Source organism: Theropithecus gelada, chromosome 9 (assembly GCF_003255815.1).
Source record: "Theropithecus gelada isolate Dixy chromosome 9, Tgel_1.0, whole genome shotgun sequence".
Taxonomy (NCBI): Eukaryota; Metazoa; Chordata; class Mammalia; order Primates; family Cercopithecidae; genus Theropithecus; species Theropithecus gelada.
This window is the reverse complement of record NC_037677.1, coordinates 86,341,237-86,365,650: the sequence shown is the minus strand read 5'-3', so window position 1 is coordinate 86,365,650 and position 24,414 is coordinate 86,341,237.

Below are 24,414 nucleotides of genomic sequence, written 5' to 3'. Positions count from 1 at the left end.
CAGATCATCAAGACAGAAAGTCAACAAAGAAATACTGGATTTGAATTGTGCCCTAGAACAAATGTACCTAACAGATATTTACAGAACATTCTACACAAGAATTGCAGAATATACATTCTTCTCATGAACACATGAAATAATCTCTAAGATAGACCATATGATAGGCACAAAACAAGTGTTAATAAATTTTTAAAAATGAAAATCATATCAAATATATTCTGAGGCCACAGTGGAATAAAACCAGAAATCAATTTCAAAGGAACCTTCAAAACTGTACAAATACATGGAAATCATACAGTCTGCTCTTGAGTGATTTTGGAGTTAACAATAAAATCAAGATAGAAATTAAAAAGTTCTTCAAAATGAATAATAACAGTGACACAATTTGTCAAAACCTCTGGGGTACAGCAAAAGCAGTTCTAAGGAAAAAGCTTATGACATTAAATGCCTACATCAAAAAGTCTGAAAAATCAAAAATTGACAACCTAATATCACATCTCAAGGAACTAGAGAAACAAGTATAAACCAAACCAAAGTTATCAGAATAAATAACAAGGATCAGAGAAGAACAAAATAAGATCGAAACCAACATACGATCATCTCAATAGATGCAGAAAAAGCAGTCAATAAAATCCAGCATCCCTTTCTAATAAAATTCCTCAACAAACTAGATATATATATGATATATATATGATATATATTTAATATATATATTAACATATATATATATATGATTGATTAAATGAAAACTCGGTTCTTCTACAGGATAAACAAAATCGATAGAACCATTAGCTAGTTTAAGCTCAACCAGAAATGAAAATGGGGATTTTACAACCAACACCACAAAAAAAAGATTATTTGAGACTACTATGAACACTTCTATGCACACAAATTAGAAAACCTAGAGGAAATAGACAAATTCTTGGAAACATAAAATCCTCTTAGCTTGAATAAGGGAAAATAGAAATCCTGAACAGACCAATACCAAGCAGTGAGATAGAATCAGGAACAAAACATTAGCCAACAACAACAAAAAAGCCCAGGGTCAAATGGGCTTTTTTGATTCGGAGCCACATTCTACCAGACATTCAAAGAAAAATTGGTCCAATCATACTGAAACTATTCCAAATGATTGAGAAAGAGAAAATCCTCCCTAACTCATTCTATGAAGCCAATATCACCCTGATACCAAAGCCAGGAAGGGACATCCAAAAACAGAAAATTATGGACCAATATCCTTGATCAACATAGATGCAAAATCCTCAAGAAAATACTAGCAAATAGTGCATCAAAAAGATGATTTACCACGATCAAGTGGGTTTCATCCCAGGGATGCAGGGATAGTTCAACATATGCAAGTCAATAAATGTGATTTATCACATAAACAAAATTAAAAACGAAAACCATATAATCATCTCAATAGATGCAGAAAAACCATTCAATAAAACCCAGCATCTCTTTCTGATAAAATTCCTCAATATACTAGCCATAAAAGGAACATGCCTCAAAATAATAAAAGCTATATGTGACAGACCCACAGCCAACATCATGCTGAATGAGGAAAAGTTGAAAGCTTTCCCTCTGAGAACTGGAAAAATACAAGGATGCCCACTTTCACCACTTGTATTCAACATAGTACTAGAAGTCCTAGCCAGAGGAACCAGGCAAGAGAAATATATAAAAGGCATCAAAATTGGAAAAGAGAAAGTCAAACTATCACTGTTCACCAGTGATATGACTATATACATAGGAAACACTAAAGACTCTTCCAAAAGATCCTAGACCTGATAAACAAATTCAGCAAAGTTTCAGGTTACGAAATCAATGTACACAAATTAGTAGCACTGCTATCCACCAACAGCAACCAAGCTAAAATCAAATAAAGAAGTCAATCCATCCCTTTTACAACAGCTGCAAAAGATATAAAATAAAATACCTAAACCAAGGAGGTGAAATATCTCTACAACAACTCCAAAATACTGCTGAAAGAAATCATGGATGACACAAACAAATGGAAATACATCTCATGCTCATGGATTGGAAGAATCAATATCATGAAAATGACCATAGTGCCAAAGCAATCTACATATTCAATGCAATCTCTATCAAAATATCAACATCATTTCTCATACAATTAGAGAAAACAATCCTAAAATTCACATGGAACCAAAAAAAGAGCCTGAATAGGCAAAGTAATCCTAAGCAAAAAGAAGAAATCCAGAGGCATCACATTACCTAACTTCAAATTATGCTACATGGCTATAGTAACCCAAACAGCATGGTACTGGTATAAACATAGACACATAGAGCAATGGAACAAAAAATAAAGAGCCCAGAAATGAATCCAAATACTTACAACCAACCGATCTTTGACAAAGTACACAAAAGGCACCCTATTCAATAAATTGTACTGGGAAAACTGAATGGCCATATGTAAGAAAATAAAACTGGATCCCTATCTCTCACCACATAGAAAAATCAACTCAAAATAGATTAAAGACTTCAATATAAGACCAGAAACCATAAAAATTCTAGAAGAAAAACTAGAGAAAACTCTTCTGGACACTGACCAAAGCAAATAATTTATGCCTAAAACCCCAAAAGCAAATGCAATAACAACAACAACAACAACAAAAGGGATTTAGTTCAACTAAAAAGCTTCTGCACAGAAAAAACGAACAAAAACAATAATAGCAGAGTAAACAGACAACCCACAGAATGGGTTTGCATCCAACAAAGGACTAATATCCAGAATCTACAAAGAACTCAAACAAATCAGCAAGAAAAACTAAATACTCCTATCCAAAAGTGGGCAAATGACATGAATAGACATTTTGCAAAAAATGATATACAAATGGCAAAGAAATGTATGAAAAATGCTCCACATCACTAATCATCAGGGAAATAGAAATTAATATGAGATGCCACCTTACCCCAACCAGAATGGCCATTATTAAAAAGTCAAAAAACAATACATATTGGAGTGTATGTGGAGCATGTGTTTATCACAGCACAATTTGCAATTGCAAAGATCTGAAACCACCCTAAGTGCCCACCAGCTGATTAGCAGACAAAGAAAATGTGGTATACACACCATGCAATACTACTCAGCCATATAATAGAATAAAGTAATGTGTTTTTGAGCAACTTGGATGGAGCTGGAGGCCATTATTCTAAGTGAAGTAACTCAAAAATGTAAAACCAAATGCCATATGTTCTCACTTACAAGTGAGAGCTACGCTTTGGGTATGCAAAGGCACATAGAGGTGGTATAATGGACATTGGAGACTCAGAAGAGGGAAGGCTGAGTGCAACATGAGGGATAAAAAACTACATATTGGGTACAATGTACACTACTCAGATGACAGATGCACTAAAATCTCAGATTTCACCACTATGCAATTTATCCATATAATCAAAAGGCACAATTTGTGTTCCAGAACTTTCCTGAGGAATGAGACTGAAGAGAGTCTCCACTTGACAGGATATTCTTGCTGATTTTTCCTCTTTGCCCTATCCTGTTTATCTCACTCCCTTTTGAGAGCGCTCCCTCAAGGAATCGTGTGAATAGGATTTCCCACATCAGGCTCTGGGTTTTGGGAATAAGATCAAAGAAGGAAGGTTTGGGACTCCTGTCTATGTGAAATACTTTTTCTCGTAAAATCCTCATCACAGCCCTTTGAGGAAAGTCTCATAATCTTCAGTTTACTAGAAAAGAAAACTGAGAATCAGACTTACCAAAGTCAACAGAGAAAAAAAGATATAAAAACCAGGTCCAGAGTCAATACTCTTAGCTTTATATCTCACATCACTACTTACTGTGAGTTCTAGTGACACCGTTATAATCCTATGTTTCAAACTTTTTTGAGAGGTTTGCCCTCAGCAATCAGTAAAGAGGAAAGTCAGCATCCCCTTTATCTCCCACAGGGTATCAACTTCTCCTTTGGTCTGAATGTGTATTCCACAGAACTACTGGCTCTATTCATTTCACTCAGTTTAAGGGGCTTAAGAAGGTATACCTGAAATATCAGCTTGAAACCCCATGTTGTACTAGAAAGCTAAGGACATACCTGCAGCAAGATAATTTCCAGTGTGAACACCTTATTTTTCCTCCACCTTTTCCTAACCCTTTTTTAAATAAAGAAAAAAAATGGCGCTGTTCAACCCCCAAAGCACCCACTCAGACTTTCAGAGTGGCTACCAACCTCTCCTACTATTCCCTATTTAATCAACTTTAATAACTTACTCATCCTATCTCCACCGTGACTCTCAGATATGCCCCCAACTTCCCACCTTTGTGACCTGACAGACATTCGCATCGTCTGCTTAAACCATTATAGTAATCTCTAAGATCAAGTTACTGCATTCCTAGGCATCATCCGGATAGTTCAATTCGTTTTTTCCCCAGGCACCACCTCAGCTCAGGTCATTCTCCATTTCACCAGTCCTTCAGTAGTTTCAGTCACGGAATTAAATTCCAACTCCTCACTCTGTTCCTTAAGCTCAGTCAGTGTAGTCCTTGTAAGCTCACTCCTCTCTTCCCTTCTTCAGAATTATGTGCTCCAGTGGATCTTGGTGCACAAACTCTGCTTGTTTCTCCTTTTCCATGCTGTTGGTCTTGCTGCACTCTTCCTAAAACATATTCTGATGTCCCTTCTTGTCTAAATTAAATTCAACTATCAAGTTTCATCTGAGATAAACACTTCCCTAATCCAAAGAGCCAGAGTCAATTCTCCTTTGAATCAAGAGAAACTTCAGGTTACCTGATTCCACAAAGGATCTGGGTCAGCTTACAGAGGCTCCAATCAACAAAACTATAACAGGTTCATTTTTCAAGTCAAGTCCTGCAGGAATATGCATTAGAATAGGTGGGTAAGGAGAAGGGAGAAGGACCATGGAGAAGGACAAAAGCACATGTAAGCTGGCTCTAGGACACTGCTGTATTCCCACCAGGTTTGAATAGGGAATTTAGCTCTGCATTTCCAGACAGCCTAATCAAAAGGAAATATGGCTAAGTATATAACACCTATTTCCCATAATATATTCATTGGTCATTTTTTCTCAAGAGAAACAAAAATTTCTTATCACTTAGCCTTACATGCATTACCAAACTGTAAGGGCCTTTGGACAAAGGTGTGTCTTACACATCTTTGAATTTCCAATAGCACTTAATGCAGTTCCTTGCCTCTAGCAGATGATTGTTAAATAATTATCCAATTAAATTTAAGTCCTTTTATTTATTCATTCAACAGATATATATTGTGCATTTACTAAGTGCCTGGCCCTGTGCTAGGATTGCAATGACAGAGGCTCTTCTTCTCACACAGTTTATATTCCTCAAATACTCCTTGGCATCAATTATCCTAGGAAGAATACAAAGTTGAACACTTCACATGACATGACACTCTATAAGCTTGCCAAAATCTTTCTTTGTCTATTTCTTTGACTATTTACATTTAGAGAGCAGAAGTTTCAAACCTACCTGGAAGCTGAAGTCATATTTTCTTTGACTCAGTGGGTGTTTTTAATTGTTTGCCAGCTGTGATGGTTTATTTTATGTGTCAAGTTGGCTGAGCTGTGTTGTGCCCAGATATCTGGTCAAACGTTATTCTGGGTGTTTCTGTGAGGGTATTTTTGAACAAGAGAAACATTGAGCAGGTTTGAGTAAAGCAAGTTTCCCCCATGTGAGTAGGCTCCTTCAGAAAGACCAGTATTCCCCAGCAAGAGAGAATTCTCCAACAGACTGCTTTCAGACTTCGTCTGCAACATTGGCTCTTCTGGGTTCTGGAGAAGACTGCCTTTAGACTGAACATGGAACATCGGCTTTCCTGGATCTCCAGCCTGCCAGCTCACCCTGCAGATTATAGACTTGTCAGCCTCCATAGTCATGTGAGCAAATACCTTAGAATTTAATTAATTAGTTAATTAATATCCTTTTGGTTCTGCTTCTCTGGAGAATTCTGACTAATCCACCAGCATTTAAAAATGGGAAGATTTCAGGCAAGAATTCGTATTTCTAGCCTACATCAGTCAGAGTCCAACCTCAGAGAAAAGAAATAATTCTGAATCTTTGACACACAAAGTACATAATGGAGAAAATTAGGTGAAGGGAGAACTGATAAACAAAAAGGGAATTGTGAGGGAGCATAGACATTAGCAACAAAAGGGAGCCACTGTCACATCAAAACTGGAGAGAGAGGAGGAGGCAGATATAGGGTGTGCAGGAAGGGATGAGGAGGGAACTAAGGTCACTCAGTGGAAGCCAGAGTTGTAATAGGCCTGTCTCTCAAAAGCTGGAGTCCTTTTGGAGATATTTATGTTGCTGGAGGCATTGTTCAAGGCTGAGAGGCAGGGTTAGACCCAGCCAAGATTCTCCCTTTTTCTTCACCCCCGTCTCCCACCAGTGCCTCCCACTGGTGGGACCCAGACAGAAGCCAGCTGAAATGGGAATCTGAAAACGGCAGCCTATAGAGAGCCTGCACCATTCAAAGCCAAGCGGTGGGAGTGGAAGAATAGACCTAAGGGCAAAAAGATTGACTTGTGAGATATTACAATGTGAGCCTTGCAATCTTGCTCACATCTGTGGGCTTGAGCTGAGTAGTAGCTGTGTCCCTTAGCCTGGGCACACACTCCTCAGTTTGCCTTAAGTTGAACCTGCCCATTTTCTTCCATTAAGTTACCTGCCTAGACCATACAGGCCCGTGTCACAGAGACTGGGAAACACAGAATACTGAGGCTGAAAAAGTGCTATGGACTGAATGTCTGTGTGTCCTCTCAAATTCACATGTTGAAACCCTAATTCCCAATGTGATGGTATCTGGAGGTGGGGCCTTTGAAAGGTAATTAGGTCATAAAAGTAGAGCCCTCATGAATGGGATTAGTCCTCATAAAAAGAGACACAAGAGATGAACTCTCTCTCCCTTTCTCATGTGAGGATAAGCAAGAAGATGACTATCTTCAAACCCAGAAAAGAGCCCTGTCTTAGTCCTTTTTGTGTTGATATAAGAGAATACTTGAGACTTGGTAGTTTGTAGGGAAAAGAGGTTTATTTATTTCATAATCCTGCAGGCTGTACAAGAAACATGGCATTGGCACCTGCTCAACTTCCAGTGAGGGCCACATGTTACGTCAAAAAATGGCAGAAAAGGTCAAAGGAAAAGTAGACACATGCAAAGCAGGACTAAAATCAAGAAGCATTCTGGCCTTACAACAACCCACTCTCTCAGGAACTAATCTGTTCCTGCAAGAACTAATTCCATCTTACTAGAGTGAGAACCCACTACCAGGAGAACAACAATAAGCCATTCATGACAGATCCTCCTCCATGGTCCAAACACTTCCCACCAGGCCCCACCTCCCAACACTGCCACGTTGAGGATCGAATTTCAACATGAGATTTGGTGGGAACAAGCAAGCCATAACTAAGCCATAGCATTCTTCCCCTGGCCCCCCCAAAACTCATATCCTCACATTCAAAACACAGTTACACAATTTTCTCTTCTAATAGTTACAAAAGTGTTCACTAGTCCCAGTATCAAGTCAAAAGTCCAAAGTCCAAAATCTCATTTGAGAGTCAAGGCAAGTTCCTTCTAGCTATAAACTTATAGGGAAATTTGTATTTTTCCCCTTAAGGTTCAATAATTTGAGTCTATAAAATAATCTGATACTAGGAAGATTAGTAGGAAAAGGGCATATAAATTTTATGACATACATATATGTGCACAAGAGTCATATAAAATAGTAAAACTCAAAGAAATATAAGAAGGTTAATGCTTTTATACCATCTTGAGGTTACAGAAAGAAAGGGGGTATGGCAAAATAGGTTATGGCAGCAAAACAGGTTATGGAAGGAAGAGAAGAGGAAACACCTTGCTAGCAAAGGGGTCTCACCATGCAGATGAAACCTCACAGTTAGCAGCCTTCAGAAAAAAATAAATGGTAGCCAGCAGTAAATATTTCTGTCAGAGCTTTAAATTGTCAGACTCTCAATTCATCTTTCCCAGGTCCCAATAAGGGGGGCTTTACAGAAAGCCTGTTTCTCTCTGTTGTTTACTTCACTTCATTTCCTCCACAGATGCAAATCTCCCCCTCAAAAGTCAGTTTTTCAGCTATTCTGGTGTCAGCATCTGCTCAGTCTCTGCTGAGGGTCTTATGCTAGTCTAAATATAACATAGAAGGTTAAAGGAGAAGTGAACATATGCGAAGAGGAAACAAACCCAAGCATAATCATCCAGTGGGTTCATCTTGCCCACTGCCCCGAAAAGCTAATGCAGTAACAGTAGGTTTTTGTGGCAAAGGAGTTTAATTAACACATGGCTAACCAAGAGGAAGTTTATTACTCAAATCAGCCTCCCCAAGAACTCAGGCTAAGGTTTTTATGGATAACTTGGGGGGCTAGGAATGGGTGCTGCTGATTGGTTAGAGATGAAATTATAGGGGTATGGAAAATGGTTCTTGTGCACTGAGTCAGCCTCTGGAAGGGGGTCACAGGACCAATTGAGTCATCAGGCATAGGTCTGGGTGAAATCAATTGGTCACCAGAATATAAAAGTCTAAAAAATCTCAAAAGACCAATCTTACATTCTATGATAGTGATGTTACCTCTAGGAGTAATTGGTGAAATCACAAGTCTGTGGCCTCTGCTTCATGACTCCTAGCAGTAGGGGATTATAGGAAAACAAGCTAGGAAACAACCGCTGTTTATCATTTAACTATACCTACATTTTAGCAGAATTCAGGCCCCTCCCATAATCCTGATCTTGTAATGTTTCGTTAGTCTTACAAAGACTGTTTCAGTCTCCAAACAAGGAGGGGGTCAGTTTTGGGGAGGGACTATTATTATCCTTGCTTCACAACTAGATTGTAAACTAAATTATTTCCATGGTTAGCTTGGTCTATGCCCAGGAATAAGCAGGGACAGCCAGCCTGTGAGGCTAGAGGCAAGACGGAGTGAGCCGTGCCAGACTTCTCTCACTGTCATAATCTTTGCAAAGGCAGTTTCATGAGGGGTGTCTCAGTTTTATAACAACCCACTGTCTCAGGAACTAATTCAGTTTCATGAGTACTAATCCTGTCCCACCAGAGCAAGAATTTACTACTGCAAGAGCAGCACCTAGCCATTGATGATGACCTAAGCACCTCCTACCAGGTTCTCCCTCCCAAAACCACCGTAAGTTTTAACATAAGATTTGACAGGGATAAACAAGCCATATCCAAAACTAGCAAGCCCCCACCAGGAGCCAAATCAACAACATGTTGATCTTGAGCTTCCCAGCCTCCAGAACTGTGCAAAATAAATGTTTGTTGTTTAAGTCACCCAGTCTATGGTATTTGTTATAGCAGCCCCCAAACAGACTCAGAGAGGGAAACTGAAAGACCATCTACTCCAATCTAGATAGTTATCATATTACAGAGGAGAGAGTGAAGCCCAGAGGGAGACAGATTTGATAATCTGATAGGTGGCAGAGCCAAGCTGCTCTTTCAGTTTGGTGTTCTTTCCTCTACACATCTATCTGTGGAAAGGGGAATTTAAAATTCTACCTCTAATCGCAGAGACAGTTCCCTGGGGAACGGCTGTATTTTAAAATGCAAAACAACCTAGACTTTTGAATAACAGAACGATTAGTTTAAATCAGGTGAAAAACTTATTTACAAAATGGGTTTAATATAAAAATCTCCAAAACCTAATCTAAAGGAATTTTGCCTTCCTGGTTTTTTTGTTTGTTTGTTGTTTTGTTTGTTTGTTTTTTGTTTTGGTTTATTTTTACTATGTCTGAACATGTTCTTTTTCCTTTAAAGTGACTTTAGAAGGAATACCTAATGATGAAGGCTAGTACAATGAAGATTTTTTTATGAATTAAAATAGTCGTTTTGTTGTTTTGGATGACTACACTGGTTCCCTCAGTATCTTATTCTATCAAGTGCTCTGGCTTTTATCTAACTCAAGAGAAAATGGGGAAGGGGAATTTTTTCCTGATTACCATATGCATTTGTGTCTTTTTCTATCTTTCCCATATTTCATCACACAATTGGAGGAAAAATAATTTCTACGGCTCAGTAATTTGAATTTTAGCAGCAAGAGTTCTGAAACTTCAGACTTACCAAAGAGGTGTGAATTGGGTTTAACTGAATCTTAGTTGCTTAAGTAAGTTGAGGAGTTAATGTTTATCATGATTCTTCATCATCTGCTCCTGTCTGGATTTGTAAGCCTCTTCTGTAAATTGGTTTACTCCTTTCTCAGCACAGAGATTTGCCAGGAGAAATTTCTGGAAATTCAGCAGCCGGTGTCAGTGCTGCGAATGTCCATCCAGTCAGGTAATCTCACAGCTTCCTATCTTCTCATATCAACTGCAAACTATTTCTTATTAGGAAACATATGCTAACAAATATGGTAATCCCTATCATCTTTAATCATTTTACTTTGCTTCACTATTTCAGCAATACAATATTAACAACCATTTGGGTTCACTAATTCCAGATTTCCAAAAAGTGATTCCTAGAATTTTAAAAGAAAAATATTTGGTTAGCAACAATATTTCATGATAGAAGAAAAGAAGGAAGAGATTCTGTTTGGAGGAAAAGGACTAGTTTTGGATTTTTTGTTTGTCTTCCCAATACATCTCTTTCTCTTAGGGTGAAAATCTTGTGTCATTTATAAAAATGAGGTTACAAAATAGCTCATTGGTTCTCATCAGTAGTTTATGAGTCTCAATCTTATTAACAATCGTACTGTTCTTTCTGAGAAGCTAATAGCAAACTGAAGATCACTTTGAAAGATAATTAGCTTTGGCTTAGTAACAAAGTCATGTTTATAGATGTCTCTGGAAAAAAAAGAAACCCACACCCCACCAAAAAATATTAGAGTGTCATGGGCCTTATGGCCAGGTTAAGACCACTTCCAGGTGTCTCCCTTCCTCAGTAAGCTTCCTGTTCCCCAACAAACCAAAACCAGAACATATTGCTGACCAAAACACAAATGGTTTATATTCAGCCTGTTTTTCTGAACAGTATCTAACTTTACTTGGAAGCAGAAATTGCCTGTTCTCTGGAGATTAGTTGTGATTAGTCAAATCAATTCTGTTCCTCACTTTCCCAGTCTCCTTGCAACTAAACATGGCCATGTGATATAATCCTTATCTAGAAAACATATGTGAAAGTGGCCTGATAAAGGATCATACATGTCCTGCTCCTTCCCCATTTTTCCTGATGGCTGGACCTTCTGATAACAGCCATCTTGTACCATGAGGTAACCAACAGGAGAATGAAGGTGTACGTGCTAAGAATAACAGTTCAGAATGATAGAAAGTAACTGGGTCCCTGATGGGAGAGTTGAGAAAATGAGCCTATAACAGTAACCACCTACCCCTGGAATGCCAATAACGTAAAAACAAAAATCTTAATAAATTATTGGTGTAAGCTACTGCTGGCATTTCTAACTGCTATAACCTCCTTTTCCCAGGAAAATTCGAGAAACTTTGTCTGTGACACTATTCTTCCATTTACTCTGATAAAAATAAAAGAACAGAAACATCTTGTTGTCCATATTCTTACACCATTAAAACAAAATTCCCAGGGTTAGGATTTTCATCAGTTTGACAGTTTACTGAAGTGTTTAATTTACTTCTGTGCCAGAAAAATCTTGTGGTTGCATCCAAATGATTATTTGTAACATGAGCTGTTATTTGGATGACAGTGTATTTTATTTTCCAATTACATTTTGTTTAATAGGTAAAATATCCATTTATAAAACTACTGCTGCTATAAAATGGTTTTACTATTAAAATCTAGATCCCTTAATTTATGCATATAGAATCCATTATAGTATACAATTTGGATGGACTGGGGTCATAATAATAAGTCTCTTTTAATATCAGAAACAAACAATAACAAGCAGATTTAATATGTCAGCCTTAATCTTAAACTCCAGATAAATTCTGCTTTACCCTTCTCAAATAAGTGAAACAAGAGTGATTAGAAGTTAATAAAATCAGTATGTAGTATGACATAGACACTAAGCAAAGTTAATGGGTCAAGATAATATAATTCTGACTACACAGGATACTAGTTTATAGTATCTGAAGTTTCAGCAAACAAGTTGAATCCCAGCTGAGTTCCAACCTAACTATATGTACTCTATGTTCTTTAACATGTAAGTTCAGGTATCCAAAATAGATAAATGAGAGCTAAAATAATAAACACTGTATAATTATTTCATACTCTTCCAAGGTTTTCATAAAATCTTTAATTGAACCATCACAAAGTTATTAATATATAAACTGGTCAATGCAAAGTATCCAGTTTCACTACCTCTTTTCATTATAGTAACCAGTTGCTAGACTGAAGTGTTTCCCACATAAGATGTTTCTTATGTAGAATAACTTGATAGGAGCCATAAAGAAAGGTTATGTAACATAATGGGCAGTGCACATACTTCAGAGACAGAACAGAGTTCATTCTTTGCAATTGATCACTGTGCATCTTGGGCAAGTCGTTTAATTTTACTGAGCTTCAGTTTCCTCCAAGGTTGAATGGAGATCATACCTACCTTTAAAGATTGTTGTGAAAATCATTTTATAAGTAAGTATACTGTCAAACTACAAGCTGGTGAAACCCTAATTTTATAATGCTAAAATTAGTTCTGAATCACTTAATGCCTATATGAAATACCTGCAGTATACCTCATATCCTTGTAGCCTCACATCTGATCCCAGCCCAGCTGTGACGAACACTTCCTCACATTGTTCCCACCCTGTGCTGATGTTCCCTCACTTCAAGCATGAGCTACACATCTCATTTATTCTCTGACACCAGGGCTTGGGACACTAATGGGAGCCAACTTAGCACTTATGAAGGCACAAGTCAGAAGCGCAGAGAAGTTAATAACCTTTTGAGCAACCATCAATCAATGGGGGATAGGAAGCATTCACTTTCATCCCTCAGCCAGGCAATTCGAAGATACATCCTACAGGCTCCTCAGAACGTCCAGGCAGTACTGAGCACCAGTTGCCCATAGTGTCGATGAACTTGATAACACATTATTGCACTGCCTCTGAATTCCTCAAACTCTTGCTTCCCTGACTTTTCAGTACCGCTCTCTAAGATCACTCCCTCAAATAAACTACCCTAGTCTCAGGTTTTGCTTTTGGGGGAACCCAGTTGAAGATGTTGTTACCAGGAGTAGCTCTACAGAAAATACTCTGAATATGGAAATTGGGGGTTAATCATTTGCCAGTCAGACAACAAGAACCGCATTGCTAGAAGTAGTGGTAAGAAGCCCCAGAATTCAGGAGCATCACAGCTGCTAAGGTCCTTGACTAAGTTATAAATAGATGAGGTGTGGGTAAAAGATGAAGTACCAGTTTATGCAGCCTGGCATTTGGAAAATGTGGGACCAAAGGTAATTATAAGTATCGTTAAGTTGCCTGTGGTTTTTTTTAACTGATTTAGAGGCCTTGACAAAAGAAAAGCATAGACTGAAGTCAACCATCAACTCAAGGCATTTTGTGTAGTCCAGGAAGCTTCCATGACAGCTTATGAAGAGACTCTCATCATCTTAAACCACAAGGCACAGTGTTTAAAAAAAAATGGTCAGATGACTCATGGAGATAGGGTTTAATTGTAAGAGCATAAGAACTGCAAAGAAAACTGAATGCACAGCCTCAAAATGTCTCCTGTGGCAATTCAAGTCCTAATAGAAAAAAAAAAGAGGCATCTTGATACCTTAGAAACATCTGGGTAGACACAGATAAGAATTGTAAAGGACTAGAATGCCCTGAGACCTCTGAGGTTGCAGAATCAACTGCCTTCCCCTTGTAAGAGAAGAAAAGCTTCCTCCTCCTTGGAGGGAGATCTTATAAAAATGTCATCAGATGGCCACGCCCCGTGGCTCACACCTGTAATACCAGGACTTTGGAAGGCCAAGGTGGGTGGATCATGAGGTCAGGAGATCGAGGCCATCCTGGCTAACACGGTGAAACCCCGTCCCTACTAAAAATACAAAAAATTAGCCGGGCGTGGTGGTGGGTGCCTGTTGTCCCAGCTACTCTGGAGGCTGAGGCAGGAGAATGGCGTGAACCCGGGAGGCAGAGCTGGCAGTGAGCCGAGATCGCACCCCTGCACTCTAGCCTGGCTGAACCGTCTCCAAAAAAAAAAAGTCATCAGATATTTGTCCTTCTCAATATTCACCCTCTTTTTCCCTCAGCATAAACCCGTAATGCTACTACATACTGGCAGGATTTAGAGGAAAATGTGGGAGATATATCTGAAGGATGTTGGACAAGGAAGATAGAATGTAAGTTTGGATAGAAGAAAGTGTATTAACATAGGAGTACTTTTCTATGATTCATGGCTTAATATCATACAAAGCCTTTGTAACTGGTCGTAATATGCTGCTGGGATAGGCTTGACATGGCAATCTCCTAGAATAAAATATATGGGGATGCTGAAACTGCATTACTGTATTTTGAAGAAATGGTCAAAAGGCTCATGGAAGTGGAAATGCTACAATATATTTATGAGAGCCTAAGAACCCCCCACATGATTCTGTCCTCCAGGAGGATCCAGAGGACATTGAAGAATGAATTATTTATTTTCAGATATGGGAATAGACAGCACAAAACTATAATCCCTGAGAGGAAGGATACAAGTGAATTGTGCCCTACAATTGATCCAGCTTATTGCTATAAGCAATTTCCAGGTTACAGCACAGGGAAGAGTACCCAAACAGAGCCCAGAAGTCACCTTGAGTTGAGGAAACAGAAACTAAACTTTAGGGAAACTAAGACAACTAAAATGTGTAGGGCAAAATACTGAAGAGGTGAGAGCTTCACAGAGGGTGAGCTCTGGACTTTCGCAGAGTGATCCCTTTGTGTCTTTGGCTGAGTAGTGATCAGTACCTTTTTGTGGTGACACCTCACAAGGCTCGAGAAAGAAACACCAGACAGAAGTAGGATGAATAATTCCTGGAACCTACAGCAAGAGTGGAGAGATATCACCACCCCATCAGCCAGATTGAAGAGACTTTGTAATACATGGAGCACTGGGAAGCCTTGTTAGAAAAGTATTACCTTAGTAGTGACTCTAAGTTAGCCCTGGCTGAAGCTTGTCTGGACCCACCCTAACAGTGCTTACAAACAAACCACTAAAGAGTTAAACTGATCCTAAGTAAATTAACTAAGTGACTGAACAAAGCCTGATACTCTTTGAAGAAATACAATAAAATTTAATACCTACCAATATGAAATTTACAGTGTTCAGTGACCAATTGCCCAAGGCATATAAAGAAGCAGGAAACGTGACCCATAACAATGAGAAAAATCAACCAATAGAAAATACTCAGAAATGGCAGAATTTCGTAATAGGCTAGTAAAACAACTGTTATAAACATGTTCCATATAATCAGAAATATAAAGGAAAACATGAACATGGTCAAAGAGATATAAAGAATCGTATTCAAGTTGCAAGATAAAGTCCTCTTTACTCTTCCAAGCCTCACGGTAACCTCAAATCTAAAAACATACAACGGATACACAAAAAAGTAAAGAGCAAGACATTAAAACATACCACCGGAAAAAAAGAGACCTTCGCTAAAAGGAAGATAGGAAGGAAGAAAAAAGGAAGAGAAGACAACAAAACAACCAGAAAACAACAAAATGCAGGAGTAAGTCCTTACTTATCAACAATAACGTTGAATGTAAATGGTCTAAGCTCTCAAAACAAAAAACAATAGACTGGCTGAATGAACCAAAACGGAAAAAAAAGACCTGATGAACTCAATGACTTTTCGCCTACAAAAAACATACTTCACCTGTAAAGACACACATGGACTGAAGCTAAAGGGGTTGGGAAAAGATAGTCCATGCAAATGGCAAACAAACAAACAACAAAATAAACAAGAGTAATTATACTTATATTAGGCTACACAGCTTTCAATAGAAAAACTATAAAAACAGACAAAGAAGGTCATGTAGTGAAAAAGCAGTCAATTCAGCAAGAGGACATAACAATTTTAAATATATATGCACCCAACAAATGAGCACCCAGATATATGAAGGAAATATTATTAGAGCTAAAGAGAGAGAGAGAGACCTCAATACAATAATAGCTATAGACTTCAACACCCCACTTTTGGCTTTGGACAGATCATCCAGACAAAAAATCAACAAAGAAACATTGGACTCATTATGCCCTATAGACCAAATGGATATAATAGATATTTACAGAACATTTCATCCAGTGGCTCCAGAACACACATTCTCCTCAGGACATGGATCATTATCAAGGAGAGACCATATTTTAGGCCACAAAACTAGTCTTAAAACATTCAAAAATTGAAATAATATCAAGAATCCTCTTTGACCACAGTGCAATAAAACTAGAAACCAATAATAAGAGGAATTTTGGAAACTATACAAACACACAGAAATTAAACAATATGCTCTTGAATGATCAGTAATCTAGTGAAGAGATTAAGAAGGAAATTTTAAAATTTCTTGAAACAAGTGATAAGGGAAACACAACATACCAAAACCTATGGAATACCGTGAAGGCAGTAATGAGCTATGAGTGCCTACATCAAAAAAGAAGAAAAATTTTAAATAAACAACCTAATGATGCATCTGAAAGAAGTAGAAGAGCAAACCAGACCCAAAGTTAGTAGATGAAAAGATCCCTATTTCTCACCATATATTAATTTAAAAAAACAAATCAAACAGATAAAGGCTTGAGTCTAAGACCTCAAACTATGAAACTACTACAAGAAAACATTGAGGAAAATCTCCAGAACATTGGTTTGAGCAAACATTTCTTGAGCCATACCACATGAAAACAGTTAACCCAAGCAAAAATGGACAAACGGGATCACATAGAGTTAAAAAGCTTCTGCACAGCAAAGGAAACAATCAATGAAGTAAAAAGACAACCCACCAAATGGGAGAAAATATTTCCAAACTATCCACCTGACAAGGGATTAAGGACCAGAATATATAAGAAGCTCAAACAACTCTATAGGAAAAAAAATTTAACAATCCAATTAAAAATGGACAAAATATCTGAATAGACATTTTTCAGAAGGTGACATACAAATGGCAAACAGGTACATAAAAAGATGCTCAACATCACTGATCATCAGAGTACTGTAAATCAAAACTACAATGAGATATTATCTCACTCCAGTTAAACTGGCTTTTATCCAAAAGACAGACAATAACAAATTCTTGTAAGAAATGTGGAGAAAAGGGAACTCTTGTATACAAGAGTTGGTGGGAATGTAAACTAGTACAACCACAAGAACACTTTGGAGATTCCTCAGAAAACTAAAATAGAGATACCATTTGATCCAGTAACCCTACTGCTAGGTATTTACTCAGAAGAAGGGAAATCAGTGTATGGAAGAAATATCTGCATGCCCACATTTATTGCAGCACTATTCACAAAAACAAAGATTTGGAAGCAACCTAAATATTCATCAACATATAAACAGATAAAGTAAATGTGGTACACATCCACAATGGAGTACTATTCAGCCATGAAAAAAGATGAGATCCTGTCATTTGCAACAACATGGATGAAACTGGAGGTCATTATGTTGAATTAAATAAGCCAGGCACGGAAAGACAAACTTCACTTGTTCTTACTTATTTGTGGTAGCTAAAGTTTAAAACAATTGAACTCATAGAGATACAGAGTAGAAGGGTGATTACCAGAGGCTGGGAAGAGTAGTCAGCGTGGGGAGTGGTAAGTGGGGATATTTAATAGGTATGCAAAAATAGAAAGAATGACTAAGACCTAGTATTTAATAGCACAGCAGGGTGACTATAGTCAATCATAACTTAATCTTGTATTTTAGAATAACTAAAAGTGTATAATTGGATTGTTCGTAACGCAAGAGATGAATGTTTGGGATGATAGATGATCCATTTATCCTGATGTGATTGTTTCACATTACATGCCTGTATCAGAATGTCCCATATACCCCATAGGTATATATACTACTTTGTACTCGCCAAAACTAAAAATCATAAACAAAGAAATTAAAAGCCACTCAAAGCAGCTCTGGTCAGAAGGGCTTCCTCCTTAGCATAGGAAGCATAGCAGGCAGGCAGCACACTCCCTAGGATCTAGCAGCCAAGAGCGTGAAATTTGGAGTTCAGTTTGAGTTTGTCACCATTTATGAGTCTGTGACTCTGGGAAAATTGACTTTCCCTAAGCCTTAGTTTTCTCACCTATTGAAAGGGGATAGTAGGCGTTTTAAAAGCACCTTAATTTGTGGAGCCCTCATGAAGATTACACGAGCTGGTGACGGGAGTAGTTACTGTTGCTCTTGCCACAGCTGGACCCTGGGATAAGCATGACACCAATCAACACTGAGTGCACACAATAACAAATACACGGAATGACTGACTGGACTGCTGAGATTTTTTATGTTTTGAATGAAGTCTGACATATGAAAAGGAAAGTGCATAAATGCTAAGGTAAATTATTAGAGTGAACACACCTATACACACCTACAGCCACCATCTAAGTCAAGAAACAGAACATGGCCAGCACCTGGAAAGTCCCCTTAGCCCCTCCCAATTATATTTCCTCCCTCTCCCTGGAAGTTAATGTCCTAAATTCCAACACCATAGATTAGTTTTCCCACTTTTCAACTCTGTGTAAATAGAATTGTGTCTATTCTTTATGTGCCGATTCTTTCACTCAACACTATAGTTGAGAGAGTTGAGAGATTCTCTATGATGTCATATGAGATGGTAGTTTGTTCACATTGGATAATGTACTGTTACATACATTTTTCTTTCTACCATGGGTAGATATTTGGGTTGTTTCCATGTTGGAGCTATCATGAATAGTATATTGTAATGAACTTTCATGTACATTTTTTGAAGTGGGGCCTCAATCAGAAGGATTTGGGCCTCCTTTGTACATTTCTTAATGTCCTTATGTAGATACACTTTAATGTTGAGTGTTCTACCTAGAGAAGGATTGCTGTCCAGCCTTAATGAATAACATCAAAAAGTTTTCCAAAATAATTGAACTAATTTGTATTTACTTGAAACTACTGTCACAATTTTTATTTGTTTAATAATGCACAGAAACTAGTCTCTTAATTCAATAAATACAAAGCTCTCCTAGAATAGGATTTCCCAAAGTGCAGATTATGAGTCCTGCCAGAGACTCTGAAAATTAAAATAGGTTTTTTGGTTCAAATAATTTTGAAAATCATTGCATATTATATCATCATCTCAGAGAATGTACCTTAACATATTAAAATCTCTGAGAAGCCCTTTATTAAAAAATAATAGGCTAAGTTTGTTTGAATGATTAGTAATTGTTTTGGCCCACAGAGCCCTTTTGAGGCTTTAACACCTGTAGATAACACAAATATGCAGCCTGTGAGTGGACTCAGGCAGCAGGAAAGGGGCAGACATCTTTCGGTGCTGTAAAACTACGGTGCTTAATAACTGAGATGCCAATTCCCTCTTTGAGGATGGTGGTTTCATTTCGTGGTTGAAGCATTGGCACAGTGATAATCTGGAAGATGGTAACCTCTTTTAACTTTAAAAGTTTTTTGAGCTTTTCTAATATTTGAGATGCCTTTTCAGCTGTTGTGGATTAACCCCTAAATCAACAAATAATTACTGGTGGCCTGCTGTGCACCCAGAATTGCACTAGGTTTGTGGAATAGATAAGATATTGCTTGCTTATTGAAAATGACTTATAGTCTAGTTAGTGAATGCATATGTAATTAATACAATCACAAGTTTATCTTTTCTCAATTTTTTTTGGCAGGGATGGGGTCTCCCTATTTTGCCCAAACTGGTCTCAATCTCCTGGCCTCAAGAGATCTCTCACCTTGGCCCCCCAGAGCTCTGGGATTACAGGAATGAGCCATGTGCCAGGCCACAAGTTTATATTTTATAAAACAGAAATTACTCCAATGCCTGATTAAATTAAACTTTTTGATATTTCTGATCTTATTGGCTAAAAATTAGGTATCTGATTTTAATTTGCATTCCCCTGATTACTAGTGAGACTGAGCCTCTTTTAATGTTTATTGGCCATTCTGATTTCCTCTTTTGTGTGCTTATTCAAATCACTCACTTTTCTTTGAAGTTCTGTTTTATACAGACTTTATACAATCATATAAAACAACATTAGCAAATTATTACAAGTATATACTATCTCACAAATACAGTAAAGAGATTCTGGATACTAGTTTTTTGTTTTGTTGTAAATATCTTCTCTGAGTCTGTGGCTCATCTTTTAACTATGTTTATGGTGTGTTATCCTGTATAGCAGTTATATAGTTAAAGGTGATACAATATATTTCTCCTGTCTTTTGTGAGATTTTTTACTACTTGTTTATGAAGCCTTTCCCTATAAAGAAATCATATATGAATATATTCTGCTATTAAAAAAAGAAAACAGAGCAATGGAAACAATTTAAAATAAAGCACAGATTTTAAAAATTGAAATAGATAATCAGTGACTGAGACATTATAAAGCAGCGTAACATATATATTAGGAGTACCATAATGGGAAGTATGAAGGGAAATAAAAATATTTTATAATACAATTTCCAAACACCAGTGACAAAGAGAAAATCTTAAAAGCAGCCAGAGCACAAAGACAGAAGGTGTACAGAAACACCAAGAAGGACAACAGACTTCACGTGAAAAACTATGGAAGCCAGAAGACTATAGAGTAACACCTTTAAAGTATTGAAAAGAATGCAGTGGTGAGAAGGGCTCACTTCCAGTGAGGTCAGTGACAACTGTCCTTTATAAAGCTCACTGCAGGAAATGGTGTCATAGAATCATGTTTCTTAGTGTCAATAGGAATGATAGGACTCCAAAACTGTAGAGTCCCAGTGGCAGCACCTAAATGTAAGAGGAAAAGTGAACATTATTACCACTATGAACAGCAAGGTCAGAGTGGCAGCCAGTACCCTGATCTTCAGGGTCTGTGGTAATGGCCAGTAGGTCATGGTGTTCCTAGGGGCAAGATAGATAGACAGCTTTTTATGGTGTTGTTTGTCAACTGAGAAAAAAAATCAGAAACTGGCCAGCAGAAAGTTGGTATCAGCTGTCACTAAAAAATCGAGTTACATCACCCATTTTCCTATTGATAGATCCAGAGCATATTGATTGAAAAAGAAGCTGAACCTCCTTGAAGAACCCTGGAATGCCAACACAAGTGTACACACTGAAAATCCCTCCAATCCTTTCTCAATGGGTCCTGTGATGAGAGTAAATGAATGCTGGCAGGGGCAGGAAGGGAAATGAGACCTTTTCAGGATTTGGGATGCAAGATCTGGGTCACACAAGGGGACCTGAAATACAATGACCTGTTTCTTAGAGTAGGCTCATATGGAAGCCATGTGATATATGACTTTCTGACCCAATCCTCCTCACAGAGAGTCTAGACCCATCCTGTGGCTATTTCTCCAATATCTCAGTGTATGGTTGGAACTAGATATACCCAGGGCCTAACAGAAACTTCACATCAGTTTCTTGTTTTGTAAAATAAGAGCCACCATGCTAGGAAGAGCCAAACAGAAGCTCATGTAATTGCTCTTCCCAGCCTAAATAGCAAATCAAAATCAACACTGTATTCCAAGAGTACCTTCAAAGATTGAAGCCATCATCAAAATTTAAAGGACACAAAAGTGGTAGTCACATGATAGCTCCATTTAACTTCACTGTAAAGCACATTTAAATAATGAATCATGGCAAATGACAGTGGAACATTGTGGTACCTGCAATTACAGCTGCCATGAGAGATGAATTATCCCAATTGGCACGAAACAACACAGATTCTGGAACTTATTATGAAGTTCTTGATGTGGCATATGTGTTTCTGTCAATCCCCATTGATGAGTTCAAAATTGCTTTGCTTTTTGGTTCAAAGCACAGCACTGTACATTCAGTCTTGTTCCTAAGCAAGTCAACTCCAACTCTGTCATAATAGTGTTGATGGCTATTGTGAAACCTTGGTTCTTGTCTTCTGATATGGTTAGGCTTTCTGTCCCTACCCAAATCTCATCTTGAATTTTAATCCCTATAAACCCCATAACCCCCAAGTGTCAAGAAAAAGATCAGGTGGAGGTAATTGAATCATGGGGGCTTTTTCCCCCATGCTGTTCTCATGATGGTGAGTGAGTTCTCACAAGATCTGATGGTTTTATAAGGGGCTCTTCCCCCTTTGCTCAGCACTTCTCCTTCCTGCCTCCTTGTGAAGAAGGTGCCTTGTTTTTCCTTTGCCTTTCACCATGATTGTAAGTTTCCTGAGGCCACCCCAGCCATGCAAAAATATGAGTCAATTAAACTTCTTTCCTTTATAAATTACAGTCTCAGGCAGTTCTTTATAGCAGTATGAAAATGGACTGCTGGCCGTGGTGGCTCACAGCTATAATCCCAGCACTTTGAGAGGCGGAGGCAGGTGGATCACCTAAGCTCAAGAGTTCAAGACTAACCTGACCAATATGGTGAAATCCCATCTCTACTAAAAATACAAAAATTAGCCAGGTGTGGTGACATGCACTTGTAGTCCCAGCTACTTGGGAGGCTGAGACAGGAGAATTGCTTGAACCTGGGAGGCAGAGATTGTAGTGAGCCGAGATCATGCCACTGTACTCCAACCTGGGTGACACAGTGAGACTCTGTCTCAAAAAAAAAAAAGAAAAGAAAAGAAAATGGACTAATACATCTTATCAATTTAAAATAATTTAAACAAGAGACACACAGCAAAGGAGATGAAGCATAGAGCAATTTATTGCAAAGGAGAAAGAATATTTTGAAAGTTAAGGACAGAATCGACAGTACACCCTGAGAAAGGATTCAGGACAGGCTGCTCATAAGGATGAGACAGCAAAGACTGGCACTAGGAAGGCTCCTTTATGGGAGCCTTACATAATTATTCATAAGGGGGTGGGAAAACGTGTTGCTAGTAAGCATGTTATGGGTGGTCCTCTGAGTGTACATGCATAGTAGCTGTACATGCATGTTCATATATTCCATGTCTCATTAGCATCTTAAATCTCCACCCAGGGGTGTTTTTTACTATTATAATGAGCAAAGTGTCAGTTTGAGGACAGGTAAAATCAAAATGTGCGTGTTTTCTGTAGGGGAAGCTCCCTACTGGAGATAGCTTTGCTTGAATGAACTTGACTATCATGCAAATGCTGAGGCTTATTGTGTTGACTGTAAAGTCACCATGGTTGTCCTAAGGACACGGTTACTTCCTTGACTACCTCTCCTACCTCAGTAGAGTCAAAAAGGACCTTGATTATCTTTACTTTCTTCTTTCTTTCTTTTTTTTTTTTTTTTTTTTTTTTGAGACGGAGTCTTGCTCTGTCGCCCAGGCTGGAGCGCAGTGGTGCGATCTCGGCTCACTGCAACCTCCACCTCTGGGTTCAAGTGATTCTCCTGCCTCAGCCTCCCGGTAGCTGGGACTACAGGTGCCCACCACCAAACCCAGCTGATTTTTTGTATGTTTAGTAGAGACGGTGTTTCACCATGTTAGCCAGGATGGTCTCAATCTCCTGACCTCATGATCTGCCCACCTTGGCCTCCCAAAGTGCTGAGATTACAGGCATGAGCCACCGTGCCTGGCCGATTATCTTTACTTTCTACAGAACATCATGCTAGTCTACCATGTATATTGATAAAAATAATGTTAGCTGGCCTTGATGACAGCTAACTAGTGGCCAAAAGAACTGGAACTCCCAGGTCAGAACTGTTGTCAAATGCCATCTTTTTCCAGTAGGGAAAAAGCAATGACTTTAGGCAATTTATTTAACCTCGTTGTGTTTCATTTTTTATCTCTAAAATGGAGGTAACAGGACATATGTTAAAGAATTACTAAGAGAATGAAATGAGACAATATATATAAATATACTTAGTTTTTAATGTCTGGCACATAGCAGATACTAAAAAAAAAATCCAACTAGTTAAACAAATGGAAGCTACTTATATTGATTTTTGCAAAAGACTTAAAGAGAAAATCTGTTTATTTCAGGGCATGTGTGTGTGTATGTGTGTGTGTTCCTTGTAAAGTTTTTGTGTGTTTTAACTCATATTTTTCATGGGTTTTACTACAATAAAACCAGAATCTTGTTTAAGAAAAACACTCAAAAGAATGACAAATGTGACTCCCAATTGTAACCTTCAGGCATCGTTGAGTGTTAATCTCCAATCAGTTTTATTTAAATTGAAACTTCTTTAAACTAATGTAACTCCAGTCAAGTTACATCCATAGAAGAGAAACTAATGTTTTTAAACAGCTTTGAATGTCAAAGAAATTTCTCTGCATAAGGCACCAGCTACATAAAATTAACAGACCCTCCTCTAACATGTTAAAGTAGAATAATTTTAAACCCAAATAATTCCTTCACACATATTAAAAGCTTTCAGA